We start from the raw sequence: 24,080 nt of genomic DNA on the forward strand, positions 1-24,080 counted from the left end.
GAACAGATAATGACACACAGGCTACCACATTGGTCACAGAGTGTGGAGTGATGCCATTTCTTGAATTGTATGATTATCTGTACTCAGTAGATGAAAACGCGGAGGCATGGGGGCAGCATATTTATTAGAAATAACTCCTTAGGGTCAGATAGACCTGGATTCAAACTCTAACTCCATCATCTGATTAACTGTGTGGTCTTGGGTCAGGCATTGACCTCTCTGAGCCTCACTTTCTTCCTGTGTGAAACAAGAATATGAACACTGAGATTGTTTGGGGAATTAAAGATAAAGTATGTAAGATTTCTACACCTACTAGCTTCTTAATCCAAGGTAATACCCTGGAGAAATGGTTGTTGCAGGTAGGGCTGTGCCCAGGACTTATTCCTTTAGTCTGTGAGCAACTTGCCGTCCTGTGCAGATGGCCATCTGTCCATCCAGTGCAGCTGACTGGTGCCAACAGCAAGCAGAACTTGGGGACCATTGGCAGCCATTGGATGCTCGCCACCCAGACATGGCCCTGGCCTGTCCTCTGGCTGCCTGCAAGGGAAGCCCTGCCTCCCGCCTTCCCCTCCCCAAGGTCACTCAGAGAAGGGGTTGGTCTGATTCAACCATGCTTGGGGGCTGAGGCCCTGCTCTGGGCTGCCTGTCCTCAGCCTGGCTCAGCTCTGCCCGGTGTCCCTGGAGCTCTCCCAGCCCCTTGGCCCCAGTAACTCCAAAGTTGGCATCTGCCAGGTCTGGTGGGGGCAACCAGACTATACTCGGTTCCATCCTCCCTCCACCTCCCCTCCACCACAAAAAGCCCCTACACTTCCTACCTCCTCTCAAGGAACTTCTGGGTGCCCTACCCAAGCCCCTCTCACCCCAAGGGGGGCTGAGGCTCCCCCTGACCCTGAGTCCTCTAGGAAGCAACTCCCTGACCCCGAGTCCCAAGGCCGAGGCTCCAGAGTCTCTGTGGACGTCACTGCCTTCTTCTGCCACAGGGGAGAGACCCTGACCTGGGGGCTGCCTCACATATAAAGCCAGAAAACCATTGTAAAGCTCCTCCTGTGCCCTCCCCACACAGACAGGGCCCAACATGCAAAGCTTTAAAATCACATCACAGATGGATACTGATACTGATAATGACCTCCCTTCATCATCAGAGACGGACTCTTCTGCAGGCAGCAGCCGTCTGACCTCTCTTTGGCCCCTCTCCCGGGGCAGGTCCAGTACCAAGGGCAGGGAAAAACCACCGGGGGGTTGAGTGGTTGGATGGATGGGAACTTAAAAGAGTAAATGGATACATGATTTAATGGGAGGGATGGAGAGAGAAGGAAGATGGGGGAGGTGGTATAGCTTGGTCAACCCCAGACTTGGGCTCATATTTCCAGCTCCGCCCACAACAGCTGTGTGACTTTGGTTAAGGACTGCATCTCTCTGTGTCTCATTTCTGTTTTTTATCTACAAAAGGGAAGATGACTGTGCCTATCCCTAGTGCTATAGTGAAGATTAAGCAAAACAGTCATGCAAGGGCCGATCGACGTGTACAAATGCCCTCAGTAAATGACACTTGAATTTCCTCCTGCCCCCCTTCCCTCCGGGACAAACCGGGCTCCGGTTCCCAGCAAGGCCAGCGACCTGCACAGCCATTCCTGCACGGGGCGCGCCCCTGCCCTCCTCCCCCACCGCCCCCTTTGCCTCTTAAATCCCCTGGATCAGTGCCTCTCCCAGGTATGTCCTGGTTATGTAATCACGGAGGACTCACACCGACTTGGGCTCTTCCCTCCCTCATTCATGTTTACTTTTTGGCTCAGGGGAGAGTTCCATTCAGAAGAAATTGCTATTGTTGTGCCAGCCTTCCCATGGGAAAGTGCATTAGGGAGGAGCTCGACGAGCCAGCAGGGGAGAGGGTAGCAGGGGCTGAGGACACGCCTCCTCGATATACACACAACTTACCATTTACTTTATCTCTTTACAAACAAAAGCCTCAAAAAAAATTTTTTTTTGCATGACTTGATTTTTTTGATAAACCTAAGAAATGGTTAAGAAAAAGGTGGAACATTATCTCATCTACTTCCCTAGATGTCAGACCTTTTACTTCACTTCTTACCATGTTTTGTTGCTCTTTCACTCGTTTATTTACTTATGCGTGCATCCATCTGTCCGTGCATCCATCCACCCACCCACCCACCTGTATACCGACCCATCCATCTACCCCTCCGGTTATCTATCTGTCCATCCATCTACCATCCACCCACCTACCATCCATCTAGTTATCTATCCATTGATCTGCTCCATTCATCCATCCACTCAGCCACTCAGCCATTCATCCATCCATCCCTTTCTTCACCTAACGTACTAAGTTAGTAGAAGAGGAAATACTGGACTGGACGTCCTGTGACCAGGTTTCCTTTCTCAGCACAGAATCGTGGTGCTCTGTGCAGAAAACAAGAGTTCCATCCACTCAGGTCTAATCTCAGGTCTGCCATTTGCCCTCCTGTCCTTGGCCAAACCCTTCCCTTCTTTGAGCTTCAGTTTTCTCATGTGTAACACAGGGCGCTACTGGTACTTGTCTTATCATTTTGAGGCGCAATAAGAAAATATCCATGGGAATTTGTAGAATCATGTGAGGTTTCCAGTGGGAGCTCTTCAGGCCCCGTGCTTTGGGTGGCAGGGTGGGAGCGCCAAGAGACGGTAAGCGATGGCTCTTGCCTTTGGGATTTCCTGGGTAGCGGAGCTGAAAAAGAAGCAGCCAGCGTCAGTGGGGTCTGTGCTGGAGTGGAGCTTGAGAAGAATGAAGGGGATGAGGCCAGAGGCAATAGGGAAGGTCCGGAGTGCCGTGGTGGGGAGACGAGACTCAGGGTTCTGAGCAAGGAAGAATGTGGTTGGCTTGGTATTTTGGAAGGACCTCCTGGCTGCTGTGTGGAGAATGTATTAGAAATGGGATCTCACAAGGAAGGGAACCAGTTAGGAGAACTGAAACTACCTAGAGTAAAGACCAGGAGGCTATAGGATGGCAGGCTGTGGCCCTAAACTTCACAGACATTCTTTCTCCTAAATGCTAAAACTGTGCAGGCACCGGAATCAATGACTGAGGCCTCAGATGACCTCGGTCACACCAGATCCCCTGGTCATTCAGTAGCACAGCATTCATACCTGCCCTTCCCATCCTGTGTCCCTGGCAGACATTGCTAATCGATTGCAGTTCTCCTTCTCCTAAAGCCTAAAACCATGCTGTCCAATATGATAGCCACTAGCCACCATTTAAATATGGCTATTTAAATCTAAACCAATAAAAATGAAAGAAAATTAACAGTTCTGTCCCTCAATCGCAAAAGCCACATTTCAAGAGCCTGATATTGACGCATGTTCCGCAGAGCAGATAAAGAACATTTCCATCCTCACAAACATTTTCTTGGACTGTGCTGGCCTCAGTCAGTCCTCCATAGCTCGTCGATCGTACCAGGAAGCAGAACGAATCCTCTGCCCTCCTTGGACCAAGTGGGGTGAGTTTTGCCTGACCCCAGACTTGCCCCTGGTCACATCTCACCTACAGGCTTTGTTTCCGTTTGAATTTTACATGTGGCAAGGTCATACTTGAAAGAGCAAAGTCCTTCTGGGCTGACCCTTCTCAAGTTTACTTTCTTTTTGTCTCTTAAGAAAAAAAACAAAAGTAAACCCCTTGCCTTGCCATGTGGCCACAGATGTAATCGGCGAGTGTCGTTTCTGCCCTGAGCTCACCTTCTTTCTCCACCCTCCAGAGACCTGATGCATCTATTTTTAGTGCCTCTGGGTGAATGTCATTGCCACTGGAGGCTGACATTTCATACTCTGGGAACCTTGACCTGCTGCTTTTCCGGTTGTGAGTTGAACCTGCTGTTTCATGCCCCAGAAGGAAAGAACAATGATCATTAATAATCGACATCTTCTGGAAAATCGGAAAGGAAGCCTCTGTGATCCAAGGTTGCCCTTAACCCCAGTGGTGCTGCCTGCAGGGGCCAGCGTCTGGCTGATCTACTGAAGTCTCCATGGCTGCCGAGGTCACGCCCTGGGGCCACCAGCCATGCCAAACCAGGGAATGTGGGCAGTAAGTAGTGGGCTGGCCCCATGACCAGTCGGTAGAGGAGGCTACAGCACAGAGATGAAAACTTGGTGGAGAAAGCATTTCCAATTGTGTAGAGACGTGTGGCCCACCACCAGAGACCAGCACTGGAGACACCCTCCCGGGGCAGGGTGGGGTGGAGGTGGGAGGAAGAGAGGGTGCCTTGCTCTGCGTGGTGGGAGGGTGGGGGCATCTCTCCTGGGCTGGAGCCCGTGCTGGGTCCTGGGGGGCACAGACGGGAATGAGGACCAGGGAAGCAGTGGGGGTTACTGAGACAGGAGAGGAAACCTGGATGGCTGCTGGCTCAAGGGGAGGGATGGAGGAGCGTGGGGCCTCACACCTGCTGACAGGACAGCTGGGGCTGTAGGTTCCCCCAGGGCACAGGTGGCCCCTTCAGCCCCTTTGGGAGTGGGGAACCGTGGCTGGCCTGGCCTTTAGGGAAGAGGGGTGGTGTCTGAAGTCACCTTTGACAAGGAAAGCAAAGGTCATAGGAACAATTCCTCCCTTTCACTCTGGGTGACCTGGCAGGAGCTTGCTGGAGCTGACAGAGAGTGTCGCCGGCCCCTACGAACCGCCCAAGACAAACAGGCCGGCAGGAAGTTCCCACGCTCTCAGGGCTGGTGCCTGGAGCCACTGCAGTCACCTGCGGCACTGGGGCTGTGAGGAAGGTGGAGCCTGAGCCACCTACAGGTGAGCCCGGAACCCCACTGCCTGGGGGAGGGGCCAGTGGGCGCAGGTCTGAGGAGCACCTACTCCCGTGTTGCATTTTGCAGCATCGTCTCCCCGAAAACGTATAGCGACCCTACCAAGCTAACATTGTGATCTTCATTTCACAGTGTAGGAATCTGAGACCCAGAGAGGTTAAGTGACTTCCCTCGGGTCACACAGCCAATAAAAAGAAAAGTCAGGATTTGGACGCAGGTTCCTCTGGTTCCAAAGTCCATGCTTTTTAGCCTTGTCATGTGTTCACTCAGCAAATCTTTGCTGAACCTCTACGGCGTGCCAGTCACACTGTCAGGGGCTGGGATAGGAATGTAGAGGTCGATGGCCCGTGGGGTTCCTGGTGCTCATGTGACAGCAAGAGTCCACCACGAGGAGTGACTAGTGTTCCATCTGCAACATGGGCCAGTGGGCCCCTTACCTGACCTCTGCAGAATATGCTAGAAGGTGATAGGACAGCACACACAGCCGTGGAGTCAAGGCACTGGAGGAACAGATGTTCTGTTTCCCAATTTTGTGCTGCTGCTTCTTCCGGTGATGTCTGGCCTGCGGCGGTGAGGGGTTTCACTGAAGTCAGGGTGACTACCATGAGTGTCCACTTCCAAAGGAGCAGGTGAAAGGAAGACCGGGGACCCCCAGGCCAGAGCCACGAGTGGCCCCTCTCCCAGAGGCACTCGGAGAAATGTGCCCGGACCGGAGCTCCTATAGGGCAGGACTGTCCCTTCCCTTGAGTGACATTGATTGAGCACATGCTGCACGCAGGCTCAGGGCTCCCAGGGATACAGCACCCAGCACAGTGCCTGGCACACAGTAGGTGTGCAGGTGGAGCCAGCTGAATGATTGGAGCCATCACTGCGTCATCGAGTTGTCACTTTATGCCCCTGGGGAAAGAGGCTCCCTCCCTGGGCCTTTGGGTCTCAGAGAAGAGAAACCCTGGAAATGGCCACACAGCTGCCTCACAGAGACTCTTCCCCCCACAATGGGGCAGTAGCCCTGGGTTACCACTGTACCAGTCTGGGGCCTCCTCAGAGCCAATGGTCGTGACAGTTAGACCAGATCAAGGAGGCACAGCTCAGGCTGGAGTTTGGGGCCAGTATCAGCTGCTGGAGCCCAGATTACAGTCAGAACCAAGAGGTGGGCGGGGGGTGAAGGCCCAGCATTGGTCCTGGCTATGTGGCCACAGACGACTCTCCTCTCTGGGCCTCCAGCCATGAGAACAGTACAATCTCTATGGCCCCTCTCACCTCTCCGATTCCAGATTCTCAAGGTCAGGAACCAAGGACATTGTGGCCACATGGCAGGGGCTCAGAAATGACCCGTCCTCTGAGGGCAGGCCTCTGATCCAGTCTTTCCTCGGCCAGCCTCCTCCTCTCTCCCGACTCTTGGCTGCAGAAACAGAAAGTCAGACACACGTCCCAATGTGGTTCTTGCGCCCTGAAAACAGCCCTGCTCACTCATTTATCCCACCAGCCACCTACTTCTGGACCTGCCCATCCACTTATCCACCCTTTTAGCCAATATTCACCATTGTCCACCCAAACACATCCAGCCATCCCATCCAGTTATCCACCAGCCACCCGAGCACACGGGCACGTCTTTCCACCTCTTCAGGGGTCCATCTGTTCACCCACTGATGGAACCGCACACCCATCCACTCCCTCCAATCCCTGCTGCAGACCTGAAGTCGTACGTGGGCACCGGCAAGACGGGTGTCAATTCTGGGTGAAGTGGCAAAAACCAACTTGGTGAAAAGTGAACACTTTCAGTTGCTGCCCTTGCAGCACTCTTGCCAGCCGTGCCTGCTCTTCCTTTCCTGGGAGGTCAAAGGGCGTGGCGTCGGAAGCTGGGCTTGGGTCCGCCCTTTATTAGCCTGGCACCATGTTACCAAGTTGTCCATGTCTCAGTGTGAAGAGTCACACCAGCACCTGTTTGCTGCGTCACTGTAACAACGAAAGGCCCTCAGTAAGGACAGCATCGGTGCCACAATTAATGGTCACGTGTGGAGAATGCCTTATCTAATTGTGTCTGATTGTGCTTAAGGCGAAAGGGTACTGTGATGGTTGAACGCCAGGTTGATAAAAAGTGATCTCTTTTTGCAGTGTTTCATTCTCCCAGGCCTGCTTTTCTTTAATTAGCCATGCCCCCTTTCCGTTTCCAGTGGCACATTTCTTTCTTGTTTAAGCAGCACTGATAACACCTTTTTGATAAAAGGAAAACAAAACTTCCAGTGGAGATAAGGGAAGGGCCATGTCCTTTACTAGCCGTCCTGGGGGGGAGCATTCCACATTCCTTGTCATTTTCCCATTGGAATGTGAAAAGAGCGGTGTGAAATATTTGTTCAGATTCATTTGTCATGAATGGGGCATTCCAGTAACCACAAGCCATGTTGGCACTTTCTCCCAAGCTCACCCGGACAGGGCGAGCAGTCTGGCTAAGCCAGGAGTGCGGGAGTGAGAGTCCTCGCTCACTGGGACCAGTACACTTGTGTTCCATGGGTACAGTGTGTCTGAGAACTGAATGGACATGTGTGTAAAGCCCCCTGCTTTGGACCTGGCCTCCCCAGGTGGCCCTGACAGTGCTGCTGTTGTTGCAGCCATGTGTGCAGGGTAGGCCTCTGGCCTCGCTGCCTGCGATGTCAGCACCCTGCAGGCAGGGGCACCTTCTTACATCCCTCTTATGTCCGATGCACATGCACACACATGCATGCACACACATGCTTACACACTCTTGTGAACGCACCTACACATGTGTATAAATGCATACATGCACACATGCATGACACACAATTACACAGGCATGCTCACACGCATGCATGCACACACATGCTTACACACACTCATGTGAACACATGTGCTCATGTACACATGCATATATATATGCACACATGTATACATGGATACTTGCACACATGTGCACGTGCACATGCGTGTGCACACACACACACACACCTGGCCCAGGGCTGAAGGCCCAGGCACTGTGGGCTCTCAGTCACTACTATAGAACCAATGAATGAAGCAAATGGGTTTTTTTTATTAAAAAAATGTTTCATTGTGATAAAATACACATAGCATATAATTTACTATCTTAATCATTTTTAAGTGTGCAGTTCAGCAGTGGTTAAGTACATTCACATTGTTGTGCAACCCATCTCCAGAAGTTTTCCTCTTCCTAAACTGAAACTCTATCCCTGTTGAATAGCAGCCCCCATTTCTCCCTCCCCCAGAGCCTGGCACCCGCCATTCCTCCTATGGCTGTGATCTCGACGGCTCTAGGCTCTTCATCTAAATGGAATCACACAAGACTCGTCCTTCTGTGACAGGCTCGTTTCACGCAGCACAGTACCCATCAGGTCCATCCACATTGTAGCAGGTGTCAGAGGCCCTTCCTCTTTGAGGCTGGGTCATACTCCACCGTGAATAGTTTCTTACTTATGTTCTTCGGAGCCGACCATGAGATCACTGGGTCGGACATGCAGGCTTACGTATCAGTACTCCCAGCCCCGAGCTCGGAACTTGGCCCTGAATGGGCCTGACACAAAATGTATCTGTGGAAGAAATGACTGGAATCCAAACAGTTGGGGTTTGTGTCCTGGTTCTGCCACTTGTGGGCTGGGTGGCCTCAGGCAGGCGGCTTCCTCCCTGAGCTCCCCTTTCCTCATCTATAGAATGGGGATGGTGACACACTCACAGGACAGCTGTTGGGAGCCAATGTGATGACTGTACTTCAAATGGTGGGGTGCATGGGGGTGCAGACTTTTCCTGATCTGACCCCCACAGCCAGAAAAGGTGACTCCCACTTGCCTGACCCCAGCCTGACCGCTGTGCCACACAGCAGGGGGCAGGTGTGGTGACATCTGTGGTTTCAACATGGCGGCATGGGCTACTGTAACCGCCACCTGTGCTCTGAGATAAGGCAGGCGGTCCCACATTCCGTACCTGCTAATTCCATCGATAAGAACTGGGGGCCAAGCTGAGATGTCAGATGCCCAGAAATGCTCATGGAAACAATAGCAGAGGTGGAATGAGACCCACGTTTTCTTCACCCACGGTGTCATTTCAGATAAATGGTGATAGCTCCTGTGGTGGCTAAAAGTTCTGGAATTCCAACTCTCCTCCAGGAGAGGGTGAGGGAGTCTGAATCAGGACAGCCGGTTTGTGCTCAGTCCCGTGGCTCTGTGACCTCAGACAAGTCACCTGGAGGTGAGAACAGGGGCTGTGGGGTCAGATGGCCTGGATGAAACCTCAGGTCAGCCACTAGCTCCTTAGGTGACCATGGGGACCTCGATGAATTGCCCTGTGCCCGTTTCTCCATCTGTAAGATGGAGACAATCGTTATTATCCCACCGTATTCTTGGGTTCTTGTGGACGGAACAAGCTGAGGCTGGCGGCAGGCTTGGCACATCTAAGTACCCGTGAGCCTTCCTGGCTCTGTTCCTCCTCTCTGAGCCTTGGTGCTTTGTCTGGAACTGGGGGAGACCCTCACCCAACCTTTTATAGATGGCTTGTTTGTTCCTTTTCTCCCATCCCCCGCTTAGATGTGGGGAGCTGGGGAAGTCGTCTTTCCAGAGTAGGGGAGCTTCTCAAACATGTTTCTTCCAGATGTCAGCTAGTCCACTCCCCTAAGCTCTGTGCAGCCAACCCTCTGCCTTCATTCCCACTTGGATGGCTTGTGGGTGCTGTGTACCCGGCATGTTCCGCATGGGCTCTGGGTTTCAGCCTCCTGCCCCTGCCCCTGCCCCTGTCTTGTCTTCTCCGCTCAGCAAATGCACCACTGTCCCCAGGGCCTCAGGCCAGAACCTCACTGTTGGCCCCTCCTGGCTCACTGCCCACACCGAGACCCTCACCCTTGCCTCTTCCTCCCTTGGTATCTCTCAACTTCATCCCACCACCATCATCCTAGACAGATTGCCATCACCATTTCCTGGAGACCTCAGTATTCTCTCTGCCCGTACTTGCCGTCCAATCAGCACTTCCCTGGATGCCCCTCCTCCTGGCTCTGGGTACCATGTTCCTTCCAGAACCTCCAACAACCCGGATGCTTCACAGCCCCAGGGCCTTTGCACTCGCTGTTCCCTCTGCCTAGAACGACCTTTGCTCCACTTCCTACACCGCTGGCTCCTTCTCATCTTTCAGGCCTCATCTTAAAGAGTCCCTTCTCAGAGGGCCTCCCTACCACTTGAACTAAGTGAGTCAGAATGAGAAAAACATTGAACGGACAGGAAAATCCCTGTGCTCTTACCACTCTCAATAAGGCACCTTTAGCCACCAAACGTGTGGGTTTCCCCCACACCAAGCAATTCTCAGATTTTCCAGATACCAGCTGGCTGTCCTACAATTAATTCAATTCTGACAGTGTCTACCTGGCGTTAGCCCAGACCCCACGGGTGACGGGCTCAGTCCCACATGACTGCCCTCACTTCAGGTTGTCACCTGTGCTTCTGACCACTGGCTGTAAATCAGAGGTTCCCACGGCCCCTTCCTGGGGTTTGAGAATTGCTAGAACGGCTCACAGAACTCAGGAAAACAGTTTAGTTACTAGATTACTGGTTTACTATAAAAGGCTATGTCAGGAACAGCCAGCTGGAAGCCGCACAGGGCAAGGTGTGGGGCTGGGGCACTGAGCGTCTCCGCCCTCTCCAGGTGACCCTCTTGCCCCACACCTCCACGTGCTTACCAACTGGGAAGCTCCCTGACCTCTAGATTGAGTTGTGTGTGTTTTTTAATGGGCGTTTCATTACATAGACACAATTGAGAAAGTCACTGGCCATTGGTGTGTAAGTCAACCTACAGCCCCCTCGTCTCCTGGGAGATTGGGGGTCGGGGCTGAAAGTTCCAACTCTCTCGCCGCTGGTTGGTTTCCATGGCAACCAGCCCCCATCCTGAGGCTGTCTAGGGTCTTTCCTGAAATCATCTCATTAACATAAACTCAGGTGTGGCTGAAAGGGGCTTGAACGTCCCACTCTCCTGCTCCTAGGCCTTTGCACGCGTAGTTTCCTCTGCCTGGAATCGCCTTCTTCCCATCCCCCACGTCCCTGGCTAACTCTTCCTCGACCTTCCGCTCTGTGGGTCCCACTCTGCCACCTCCCCCTTTCCCAGCCTCCCTGAGCCCTTGGACCTCAGTTTCCTCAGGTCACTTCCGGTCTGAGGCAGTTAGAGCTGGGTGCTCCCACCGCGTGGTTGGAGGCAGCCTGGATCCCCTGTCACCGCCACAGGAGACCTACCGTGAAGACCCTCGCTGGACCCTGGCAGAGTGAAGAACAGATCTCTGTTGTGTGGAGACACTGAGCTTTGCGTTGTTACTGCAGCAGAGCTGCGCTTGTCCAGACCGGCTCCAGGTCCCACCTTAGACAGGAATTTCCCTGGGAAGAGTGTGCTCTGCCCTGGGTGGGATCAGGTGCCTCCCCTGGGCCCCCCAGCCCTTGGCCTTCCCCATCTTGTGCCTCTCTGCCTAGCGGCCAGGTCACGGGCCCACCCCCTCAGAGCACTCGGAGGCAGGTACATGCCTACTCTGCCCACAGCTCTATCCCCAGGCCTGGCCGAGTCTGTCCTCCCTGGGGCTCAGGCTCTGCCTGTTGAGCCTGTTGAGTGACTGACTTGGCAGGGACCCATCTGTCCCCCACGTGCACATTCTTCTTTCCAGAGGAATGTCCCAGATTCAGGTTCCCACAGAGGTGCCTGAACTGAGGGGAGTGACTCTCTGGGCTCTGGCTGTAGTTTTGCTGCAGAAAAAAAGGCATTCTTTTGAACTCTGCTAAGTGAGCCCACGAATGGGGCAGAGCTCAGATGCAGGGATTCCTGGGTCAATGGGCATTCACTCGGGCAGGGGCTGCCCTCTTCCTGCGGGTCAGCAGAAACGTTGTCAAGTGAAACCCATTCTAATTTAAGGGAACATTAAGCAGGAGCCTTTTAAACATGACCATTTCCTAAAATCCTCTCTTGATACCAATTAATTCCCCCGAGGAAGGGGCAGGGAGGGAGGGGTTGCTGGAGACCCCTCAGAACACCTGGTTCTTCCATCTCCCATCACTCACTCTGCGTTTATCTAGAACTTTATCTCAACAGTCATTTAAAGACGCCAGGAAAACATTTCCAGGCCCTAATTCATCCACTGTTTAATGGGAGAGATGAAAATCAGGAGGGCCCAGACAAGGTCACTGAGATGGGACTAAGAGACAGTCCTGGGACAAGATGATTGGTCCAAAAACAGCTTGGACCCATAGAAGGGCCTTCATTCATCAGACATTAATTGAACGACTTCTGTATGCCAGGCACTATCCTAGACACTGGGCTAGAGCATCAAACGGGACTGACCAGTGCCCTCCACTGTGAGGCTTACATTTCACTCTGCTTCAGATGACTTGTGATGCACGTGGCCTCGCTCTGCCTCTGTTCTTGCACACACGCTTGTGTGTGTATGTTTATGTGCGTCTGTGTGTGTGAGAAAGAGAGAGACACAGAGAGAGAGAGAGAGAGAGAAAGGAGAGAGAGAGAGAGAGAGAGAGAGAGAGAGGCAGTTGTCTCATTCTCCCGTTGTACTGATTTCTACAATTTTCCATTGTCTTGGCCAAAAGTGGCCAGAGGGTAGAAGGGAGAATCAAATCCTGGTGGGCTTCATGACAAAGCTGGGTATCCATCTTATTGAGAAGAGTGACCCAGACTGCAACCATCCCCAAGGATCGGTTGCCTGAGTATTGGGCTGAGGATTCTACCATCGATTAGTCTTGTCTGCCACAAGTGCAGACTCAGAAACAATGGCGTGCGTGCTCTGCACATGCTGACTTTGCTCTAAAATCTAAACCGAAGTAGTATTTGAGGAAAATTCATGAGAGCAACTGGACAAAGCCATTGAACTTTCTTATTTCAAGGGCCTGGAGTAGCTTGTGACATGTCCTGAGATAAAAACTCACATCGGCCTTGCCGGTTGCCCAGTGTCACCTGATCGTTTCAGACACCTGCGAGGACTAAACCTACACCTAGTGGGCCCACAATCACCAGCTTTATGGCTGCTGCTCTCACCCTCTGGGCTCTCCCTTGGACCCCATTTGGCTGCCAGCTCACAGTCTGCAAAGCTTGCCGGGAAAACAGTGCATTTAGTTAATTAATCATCTGAGTAAGTCTTGGGAGGAACAGAAGCTGGGACATGAGTCCTGTCTAATGGCAAGGCCCAGGGCTCCTTCTCAAAGAAGGTGGCCCATCTCTCATACTGAGCAGCTGTGGCTTCCTGACACGTCATGTCTGTTCCAGCCTCTGTACCTTCGTGTAGGCTGTTCCCTCTGCCTGAGATGTTTTCTCTTGCCTGGTCTGCCTGGAAAACTCGTGTCTCCACAGTGCCATGGCTCAGACATGGCCCTGACATCCTTTCTCTCGTGAGCAACTGGCCAGTGGCACTGGTAACACATGGCATGGCCAGCAGTCACACCCCTCTCTGGCCACACTTGGACTTTGAAATGCTTGATATGTACTGGGATGTGTTTGAGCCTGAAAATGTGCCTTTTCATTGGTCACATCCTGCTTTAAACACAACAGAGGGCTGGGTTGCAATTGCACCCTGCCACTGGCTGGTTGCTCATGAGGGAGAGGCTATCACAGCCATGCCTGAGCCGTCAGAGCAGAAATGTTGGGTGTGGAGTGGTAGGCAATGGTACATTCATGTGCCCACACCAGAGGAACAGTGACTTCTCTTCTCCTTGGCAGTGCCCTGAGGGGCACCCACATTTCTTTGCCCCCCTCTCCAGGCACCTCAGCTTCCTCTTCATATCTTATTGGGGAAGAAAAGCCAGCCTGGTATTGATGAGGGAGAGAATGGACTTTTGGGGGGGGGGGTGGACGAGGAGTGTCAGATAAGAATCTGCAAGGACAGCCTGTTACATAACCAAAGGCAAGATAATGGTTAGGGGCAGTTTCTGGCGCCACCGACTGGTCTGCCTCTCAGCTCTGCTGCTAACTAGTTATGTAACTGAGCCTCTCGGTGCCTCACTTTCCTCCCCTGTCAAATGGAGATAGTAGCAGACCTGGCTCATAAGGTTGTAGTGGGGATTTAGTGAAACAATGTAAGAATGCAACGGGAATGCTCAATAAAAGTTATCCTCACTGTTATCATCCTCATCCTCATTCTCAACTCCATCTATACTATGATCATCACCACCACCACCATCACCGTCATCACCACCACCATCACCATCACCACCACCACCACCACCACCATCACCATCACATCATCATCACCACCATCACCATCATCACCGTCACCACCACCACCATCACCATCACCACCATCACCATCACCATCACCACCACCACCACCACCACCATCACCATCACCACCACCACCACCACCACCATCACCATCACATCATCATCACCACCATCACCATCATCACCGTCACCACCACCACCACTACCATCATCACCATCACCATCACCATCATCACCATCACCATCACCACCACCACCATCACCGTCATCACCATCACCACCACCACCACCACCACCATCACCACCACCACCATCACCATCACATCATCATCACCACCATCACCATCATCACCGTCACCACCACCACCATCACTATCACCACCATCACCACCACCACCATCACCATCACATCATCATCACCACCATCACCATCATCACCGTCACCACCACCACCATCACCATCACCACCATCACCACCACCATCATCACCACCACCACCATCACCATCACCATCATCACCATCAACATCATCACCATCATCACCGTCATCACCATCACCATCATTCTCTATCATAGGTTTAAGAGATGGGATTGCACCCTGAGTGTTGGAGCAGAAGGAGAGAGTGAAGCAGGGACAACTTTCTACAGTGTCCATCTCACCTCCTCCCAGCAGGGCCCAGTTGGGCTGTTGGGGGTGGGGGTGTACTCACAGGAGCAGACACTGGCCTAAGGGAACGAACTTTGTTACCCAGACCCAGGCTCACATGGGACTATCTTGGGTCAGTGGAGGGACGCCAGAAGCATCTAGAATTGTTAGAACGTTGACAGTGTCGGAGCAGATAAGGAGGGATGAGGCGTCTCCTGGCACCTATCCCCTTCCATCTGCTCCTCAGAAGGGGAGAGGGGCTGCAAGTCAGGACTCGGGAGGTCTCATGACAGCTTCATCTCTGTCTCACTGGATGACCCCAAATGGGCCTCTGTGGGCCTGAATTCCCCCATCTCTAAAATGGGGACACACCAGGACATACTGGGACACTGCTGGGCCTACTTCGGCAGCCAGTAGGTTGTGCTGATGGTCATGAAAGCCACCCTGGGGCAGTGGGGGTGGAGGTGCCGCAGGGGCACTGAGACAGGTGTCAATGTGAGCAGCTCCAGCAGGGCACTGGCAAGGGCGCCTGTGACTCCCGGGGGCAGAGGAGCCGTCTAGTGTCGGATGCTGTCCCCTTCAGTGGAACCTCAGATCTTGCCTTGAACATCTGGGCAACTGTCCACAGGCGTCTCCAGTGCAGCGTGAACCAAAGGAGGAGTGACACCCCTCCTTTGTCACCCCACCGCCCCATGTCACTGAATGGCATCTTGTCCTTCCGGGAGTTGTCTGGACACCCCCCTTTCCCTGGCCCTCATCTCATCTCTGTCCCTGAGCTCTGTCAGGGTCACCTTCTATCCCACCATCATCTCCCAGCTGGGACACGCGTGGCTGTGGTAACCTGCTCTCCCCCTCCCTCCAAACTCCCTCCACCCAGCATCTAGATGAAACTTCTAAAGTGGCAAATAAGGTCTTGTCCCTGTAACTTGCTGGGTCCCCAGCCCTAGGGATAAAGTGCAAGGCTCTGACAAGGCCCGCGAGGCCGGTGGGGCCTGGGGCTGGCTCATGGCTGCAGCCACATCCCTGATGACAGGCCGGCGTGCTGCTGGGTCCTGGTGGACTGAACTGGCTGCGCAGGGCCCGGTCTCTCTGCCTCTGGGTCATGCACACATTGCTCACTCCTCCCAGCCATTTGTCTCATAGGGAGGCCATGAGGGTTACAAGAGTTACTGCATGTCTTACGCATGGGGTGCCTGGTGTATGCAGAGCCCGCAGGAATGGTCTGTATTCGTATGCCTACTGTTATTAATATTACCCAGGGAGGAAGGGATGATGACATGAATGAATGAATGAATGAATAAGTGAATGAATGGTACCCCAGTGTAATCGTTTGCTGAATCCCTGGCTGCCTCCAGGATCATTGAAAGGGGTGGCCTGACTCTCCATGGGCAGGTCTTAGTTTGAGGGCAGCTCCACCCTGACCTTATCCTGGGAAGAAGGAACGTGGCAGGGAAGAAAGCCCCACGCAGCCCTGCCCACTTTACATCTGAGGTCTTGCTTCTGTTCTCTTTCTGTTATCACCACCCACCCACTCTCTTACAAACAGGCAAAGTAAGTGTGGGAGACGGCAAGTGACTCGGTGAACCAGGGCTGGGACTAGAAGAGAAAGCAAGTGTCCAGGGGTCTTTCTCACCTGATGCTATGACTGTCTCCCACCCCCCATCTCCACTGCCCTGGGAAACAGAGGGAGGGAAGTGCTGATGTTGTCACTTCTGGATCTGGTGCCTCCACCAGCTGTCAGCCCCCCTCCCCACACACACACGGAGGAGAGTCTCCGCTTTCATACCTGTGGGGCCGGGGAGCTCACTACATCAGAGACACCCTGTCCAGCTCCTGGCAACGTGTATCAGGTGGTCCTGCCAGCCAGTGAGCTACCATGTGCTTTCTGGACATTCTGCTCATTGCCTGGGGCCCTTTCTCCCGGGTTGGGGAGCTCAGGCCCCTCCCTTCAGCCCCTGCAGAGATCTGGGGACCAGGCAGTGTCCCGCAGGCAGAGTGCACGAGCTCCTCCCTTGGCGCCATACGTTTTGGCGGAGCAGGGTTGAGTATGTGCCCCAGCCTGGGACCCCTGGAGAACAGCCACTGCCCTGTGGAGAAGACAGTCAGTGCACACGTGGAGATGGCTGCTACGGAGGAAGGAGATCAGGGAGTGAGGAGGGCACTTTTCTCAGCTTGGGTGGACGGAGATGGCCTCGGGGAAGATGACCAGAGGGCTGCAAGGAAAAAGCACATGGGAAGAGCAGGCCTGAGCCGGGGGAAGACGTGGGTAATGGAGTTCCAGGGAGTGAAACAGCCTGGGTAAAGGCTGGAAGTGGGGGGGAGCGAGGGCGCCCCAGGAGCTGGCAGAGGCCAGCGAGGCTGGGGTAGGAGGTGGTGGGGGGGTAGTGGGTGGGGAGAGCCGGCAGCAGCCCTGTGACCACGTGGGCCTCCAGGTGGCACAGAGTCTGGGTTTCATCCAGAACGAGGTGACTGGGCCCTGGTAGGTCTGAGCAGGGACTTTCTTGTAGTTTAAGGAGAGCCCTTTGGCTGCTGCATGGAGAACTAGCCGGGGAGGGGGGCGGACCCGCTGTGTGGCTGAGGTCACCATCCCTGTAAGAGCTGGACGTGGTCAGACCAGGCAGGTGGGTTGCAGGTAGAGACTCAGAGGTATTTTGGAAGCGTGATCAACAGACCTCTTGGGAGGGGTCAGGGCCACAGCTGAGCATCCAGGTCCTCTTCTGCTGGGCACCTCCCAGCCAAGGCAATGCCAAGGCTAGACCACCACCTGCCACTCAGCCTCCAGCCGTCCCACCCAAAACAGTCCAGCTGGCTTCTGCCTGGTCATTACCTCATGCAGAGGCTGGAACGGTCCCCAAAGTGCCCAGAGCCAGGGCTAACGACCCCAGCATCATACTGAGTCTCCACAGCTTGTAAACTTGGGCAGGCAAACCCAGGGGGACAAGGCTGCCCCCCCCCTACTTTCTCAGAGAAGGTGACGCTGGGGCACCCGGGACAGCGGGAGGGACACCTGGGCTGGGATTGTCCCCATGAATTTGGGCAGGTTACTCTCTACCTTTCAGGTTCTGGGCTTGTGGGGTGAAGATGTGAGGGGGCCTGGAGGCTGGGCAACCCAGGCACAGAGCAGCCTCCCCTCCCCCCCTCAGTGGAGGAGGAGGGGAAGCATCCTGGTCCTTCTTCCCTAACCAAGGTGTGTCTGAGCTCCTGCCAAGCCACTCCCATGCGGGTTATAGACGTCAGGACCCATCGAGAAACAGGAATATTCTTCTCAGGTAGTAAATCAGGTTGTGTCATGCCACGCTCACAGCCTCCGATGACTTCCCTGGGCTCCTAGGACCATGTCTGGTATCACGAGACCCCAGAGGTCTGTCCTGCTCACACACTGTCCCCGCCCACCCCGGTTTCCAGGCCCTGCTCGTCCACCTCCCTGAGCTTCCCCCACGTGGGCCTTTGCACATGCTGTTCCCTCCACCTGGAATGGTCTCCCCCTCCTGCCGCAGCTCCGTCTTCCTGTAATTCTATTTCAAGGTCACCTTTTCAGGTGGGCCTTCCTGAACACTCCCTGAGCAGCTGCCAGCACTTCTGATTCAGCCCGTATCTGCCTCCTTAGCGGCAACAAAGGCAACTTGCCGACGTTTGGGCTTATTATTATCTGTTCCCCTTCGGGACAGGAACTGGCCCCTCTTGTCCGCTTGGCGGACTGATGGACCTTCCATCCACCAGAGATCCAAAGCTGGGTCCCTGCGGCCTCTCCTCCCCACCCAGCCTGGCCGCTTGGCAGGAGACATTTGTTTCTCTGGGGAACAGGTCTCATAGGGTGACGGCTGTTGCTGGAGCCCGTGCAGGGGATAAGAGAGCGGAAGACGGTGTCCGGTGATGTGGGCTCCGGCCAGGAGGCAGGGACACGGACACACGTCAGGCAGACCACCGACACCACCAGGAGCCCCGCATCGAGTCGGGAACCAGGGTGCCTGGGAAATAGCTTCCGCGAGGTCCAAATGTTGCTCACAGGGAGATGAGCCTTTCATGTGGAAGTTGCAAAGGCCATTGGGTCGTGTGTAAGGAGGTGGACAGGAAACGGCCCCGGAAGGAACTGACTTGGCTGTGGATGAATGCAGCACGTGGCTAGCACCTCGCTGAGCTTCACGGCCAGCAGTAAGGGCGTCTGCATGGACTTAGGCTGGGAGTGGGGAGGCTGCAGCCATGGGCTGACTCCAACTGTTCTGACCGTGATGAGGGAAGAAGGGCTGAAAACCCCCCGCCACGACCCCCTCTCTACTCCGACTGGGCCCTGTGCTGGGGGACTCTGGGTCCTGCTCAGCGCTTAGACCCTGGGGGTCTAGGACCTGTGAGTTCGGAGGACTGGCCAGGCTGGGGCCACCATGCTCTACCTCAAGTGTCAGGCCTTTCTTAGTGATGACAATGATGCCTATCGCTGTCACCTTCATCCTCACCCACTGGGGACTTCCTATGTGCATGCCCAGCCTCATTTAATTGTCAAGACCACTCCATGAGGCAGTTACTAAAAATCCCCAATTGACAGATGAGGAAACTGAGACCCAGAGAAGCCCAACGACTTGCCCTGGTCCATGTCCCTGCCCCCTCGCTCCTCCTGTTCTCTCCTCTACCCCTCCCTTTCTCCTTCCCCCTCTTCTCCTTCCCATTTCTCCCCTTCCCTCCTTTACTAGACAATTTTTATTGAGGGCCCACCACGCACAGGCATGGGCCAGGTGGTGGGAATTCCTACGATGACTGAGATACTTAGGTCTCTTCAACTAGTTACAAGCCTGTATGACAAGCAGGTGTGTCCCCAGGCAGACTTTGACACATTGGTGGTGGCCCCCTGGAGACTGTGGGTGGGACTGTGAGGCAGACTCTGCCTGGGGGAAGTTGTGCTGCAGCGTATAGTGATGTCTGCCATGCAGGTAGGTGTAGGAAGTGGGCTGACTGTGCTGTCTACCTATAAACCCTAGACCAGCAGCGGCTCTAAAACACACACAGCAGTGCCGAGTGCCTGGCGTGGCCCTCCCAACCAATTCGGCGTTCTTTTCTCCATCTTCAGATGAGGAAGCAGAGTCCACCTAAGATCTCATAGCTCATCTGTGGCAGGGCCACGTTCTGAACCCAGGCTCCATGGGCCCCAGTTTCCCGTGGTGTCATGCTACTGCACCCTGTTCCCCTCTTGCTTTGGCTGCTAGGGAGCTCAGAGTGGAGCTTTAGGTTTGCTCTAAGGCGCCACATTATCCCGGGGTTTGGGGCATTTTGTCACCCCGTCTTCTGGGCTCTTTATCCTCCTTGCTGGGCCTCCTGAGGAGCAGGCCGGACATAAGTTATCGACTATAAATAAACCAAGACTTCCGCTCTGGCTCTCACTTTAGTTTCCTGGTGCATTTTTTTCAAGTCCTTAATCAGGGGGGGAAGACTCCTAACGGAAGATGACATCACCATCAGCTGGCCCTGGGGGGCAGGCCCCCAGCCCCGCAGGCCCGCGTGGGTCCTGAATGCCCCCATTATGAGGGGTTACCTCATTACACGAGTCACGATGCACAGTGGAATTCAAATGGCGTTTTGTGGTTTCTGCCCTTCGCAGCAGAGCACACAGGCAGCTGCGGTCACCGTCCCGCTTCCTCTGCTGCTGCTGCCCTGGCACCCCGCCAGCCCAGGGACCACCCCTTCCACCATGAGTCAGTTTCATTCTTAACTCTGACTCAGGCCCCTTTAAAGGGACAGCAGAGCCGATTTGTCTGGGCAGAGGGCGAGGCAGTGGGGGATTCTGCCTGGTCAGGAGAAGCTTGGGGGCATCTCCGGCAGGACCTCCGGAGCTGGGTGGGCAGCCCCTCTCTCCCATCCTGCCCCTCCCCCGGGACGGAGGGGCTTTCCTGCCTGCTCGCAGGGAGAGGGGCCTGTGATTCCCCACAAAGCTGACTGCCTGCAGGACGGGAACCCCCGGCATTCGGCGACCTTGCTTTTTGCTGGCCACACGCCCTGCCCTGCCCAAGCTCTGATCCAGAAGTCCCGCAGAACTTTGCGAGCCACCCCCTTTGTCCTGCCTTATTCTGGTCACAGGGGTCTCCCGCAGTTCCTAGAACACCCTGCGCTGCCTCCCGGGCAGCCCCTCCTGCCGCCTGGAACGCACGTCCCCTGCTTTTTGCAGGGTTCTGTTAGGGCTCAGCTTCATGTCACCTGCTCCGAGGTTCTCCCTGTCAAAGCAGTTTGCTACCTCCTTTGCAGCACAAATAGCAACCCACAACTCGACTCAGTTTGCTTGCGTGTTAACTGGTTCCCCCACTGCAGCATGTCAGCCGTTTGAGGGCAAGGACCCTGTGTGTCTTGTTCACAGCAGAAGTCTTGGCACATAGTAGGTGCTCAACACAAATTTGCTGAATGAACAGTGAATGGGTGAAGGACCAGAAGTGTTCCTCCATAGCTGGCCCCTGTCAAGGGTCCCAGACAGGAAATGTAGGGTGGCCCTTTCCTGCCCAAATGGGGTATAAGGGGACAGAGGACCCCTAATATAGCAGACAAGACAAGGTTACTTGAGTCCAGGGACCTCCTGCAGGGGCCAGGTCTGCAATTCCAACTCTGGGGCAAATCTCAGTTTGAGGCTTTAATGTAACCCACGAAGAATTGCTCTCTTTTTTCCTTCTGTCTGACTCACACTTAGATTTTGAAGTTCCCCTTTTTGTCAGCACTTCCCTCGAGGTTACAGAGTGGTCAGGCGAGGCTGGCAGGAAGCTGGGCTGTTTCATTCACAAAAACAGGACTTGCCTGGTTCCCGTGTCCTGCCTGCGTTTTCAGGCCCCCAGCCCTGTGGCCAGTTCATGGCATTTGCAGGTTTGCAGGGGGCGGCAGGGGTGCTGGGGTGGGGATGATGAAGGGGCCCTAGTTTGTGATCTAAATGGCAGGTGTTCATCTCTCTCCCTCCCGCTTCCTGGCTCCCCCTCCCTGGGGGGCTGGGCAGGGATGGGAGCCTGGGACTGGCCACAGAGGCCTTGGTCCTTCCGGGGACTGGGTTTCATCCCAGGCAGCCAGGAGGCCAGGGCCCGGGTGGGGCAGCCAGCTTCCAACCTGACGGGCCCACTCCTCTTTGTGGTTCTCACCTTCCAGGATGGGATGGATCCAAGGATGAAGGAAGATGCAGGAGTAAGGAGAGAATGATGCCCATTAAGGAACAAACTCCTAAACCCAGCCACACGTCTCCTCTTGGGGCCACGTCTCAAATGTCTACAGGGGAACCTGGAGGGGCTCCTAGTGTTACGTATTCTTCACTCATTAGTTGGTCCTGCAGCCCCTAGGATGCCAGTGTCTTTGACGCGATTCCAGGGGGTACCTGGACAGACTGCTGAAGGGTGAGGAGACATCAGCCAGGGGAAGGGATGGAGGGGCAGCGAAGTGGGGGAGGGGTTCCAGGCAGAGGGACAGTCTGCTTAAGGGCTTGGAATCACAGAACGGCTGGTGAGCTGCAGGACCGGAGGGAGGGCCATCGGGGAAGCCGGGGAGGAGAGTGCCCGGGGGGTAGAGGCCCAGGACAAGGGAGGGCGGGAAGGAGGCGGGGGCCCAGCTGAGTCGAAAGCCAGGCCTGGCCTCTGGATGCCTTGGTGGGCCAGGTAGCTGAGGAGGGGCCGCCTGGGAAGGGGGGCCTGACAGGGGAGGCAAGGCAAGGACAGCCCTGACGGAGCAGTGGGCCACCCCAGGGGGTGGTAGCGACACCCCCAGGCCCAGTGGACAGGGACGGCCAAGACCATGAGCAACGGGAGATCTAAGACCCTGTAGCTTGGCCATTTTGGGAAGAGTGAAGGCAGGGTAAAAACAGAGTTTCGCCCCTGACCTTGAACCAAAGAGAAAGGACTATTGCGTGAGAGGCCACAGCCGGCCCTGCTCCTGTCACCCAGGCCTGGGCCCCCTTGTCTCTGGGGTGAGGCATCATCCCTGGGACTCTCCCGGGGGACATCTCAGCAGCTCCCTGTCTGTAGGCTCTAGTGGCTCTGGAACCCAGAAGAACAGGGCTCAGAGGTGACCCTGAGCAGCCATCAAGGTCTCCGCTGCAGCTGGCGGTGCAGGGTCCTCGTCTGCGCTCAGCCACGTTGGTCCCGACTGCGTTTGCAGGTCCCATCTTTCATCCATGGCCATTTGTTACCTGTGGAGACTGTTTCAATGAGGTTGTTTGTGTCTCACAGTTAATAACAGAGAATGACAATTTAACAGAGAAAAGAAAAGATGGTGGTTGACGCTCAGGAGTCCCCTGTAGGACAGAGATGGAGGCAGAAGGCGCTGGACGTCGCCATGGAACCTCAAGTCTGTGGCACCTTCTGGACCACTTGAGAGGATGCGGTTTCTCAACGGCAGGTGGGGCAGCCTGTTGGCCCTGCCACCCTCACCCGGGTGACCACAGCTTCCTGTCACGCACCCCAGGGCACTGCGCTGGGTTCTCCAACAGACGGTTTCATTTCGACCTCGTGCCACCAGCCCGGTGGGCATCGCCTCCCCTGCACAGTTGAGGAGGCTGAGGCTCTTGGAGGACAGTCTTGTCCAGGGTCACTGTTCATTGCCCTCCTGACCCCCCAGCCATGGCTGCTTGCTGGCATGAAATCCACTCATGGAAGTGAAGCACTTTGAAATGCAAAAGCTGTAAGGTATTATTATGATTATAAAAACAGTCAATTATGGGTTTATGAGGCTGAGCTGTCCATCTGGAATTCCCTCTTATCCAGCAATCTCAAAGTGCGGGGTTGGTCCAGAATTAATTAGGACCTGCAGCCAAGCCCACAGACTGTACCTAGAAGCACTGGGCGGGCAGGCTGGGGCCAGGCAGGAAGCTCAGGCGTTGCTCACACTCACTGCTGCCCCGGGGGCTGGAGCCCCAGGCCTTCCCTCCCAGAGGTTTCAAGCCCACTCCCCTGGAGCCAGGTGGCCGGAGAAGCGGGAACTAGGGAGCTTCTCCCTCCCAAATCAGAGGAGGAATGAAGATCAGCAGGAGCAGGAAGAAGACCAAGGGACCACAGTTGACAAGGTGAGAGGGGGGAAGAGGAGGTAGCAGTTTTTCCTGGTCTAGAGTTTTCCGGGTCCAGATCCTGTCTGTCCCTTGTGACTGTGAGCTCCCAAAGGTCCTGGGTCATGATCTGAGTCATGAAAGCTATTGGAATGGACAAGGTTTCATGGCTGGATGGGAGGAAGTGGGGGATGGAAGACTGGGGGGAAAGGGAAAGCTGCAGAACCAGCTACCTTGTCAAGGCTCATGAAGTTTGGTTCACTAAATTAAAAATTGAGGGACGGATGGATGGATGGATGGCCAGACTGGTATGTTGAAGATTAAATGGATTGACACCTGTGTGGATGGTCTAAGTGAGGATAGATGAGTGAGTGGGTAAATGTGTGGATGAATGAGTGTATGGATGAGAGTGTGGATGGATGGATGGATGGATGGATGGATGGATGGATGGAT

At 54.6% G+C, this 24,080-nt stretch overlaps 2 long non-coding RNA genes across 2 annotated transcripts; both read left to right on the top strand.

The window, feature by feature from the left end:
- The first annotated feature begins 3,083 nt into the window (after positions 1–3,083).
- LOC109460351 (uncharacterized) lies at positions 3,084–6,901 on the top strand. The gene is made up of 2 exons (XR_016018497.1): positions 3,084–4,066; positions 4,610–6,901. It is a non-coding gene; the product is annotated as an uncharacterized LOC109460351 (long non-coding RNA).
- Positions 6,902–21,356: 14,455 nt separating this feature from the next.
- LOC141572477 (uncharacterized) lies at positions 21,357–21,987 on the top strand. Its single transcript, XR_012497828.2, has 2 exons — positions 21,357–21,472; positions 21,746–21,987. It is a non-coding gene; the product is annotated as an uncharacterized LOC141572477 (long non-coding RNA).
- Positions 21,988–24,080: the final 2,093 nt, after the last annotated feature.

The sequence above is a fragment of the Rhinolophus sinicus genome, chromosome 14, assembly GCF_057876585.1.
Source record: "Rhinolophus sinicus isolate RSI-liver-muscle chromosome 14, RSI-T2T, whole genome shotgun sequence".
Classification (NCBI taxonomy): domain Eukaryota; kingdom Metazoa; phylum Chordata; class Mammalia; order Chiroptera; family Rhinolophidae; genus Rhinolophus; species Rhinolophus sinicus.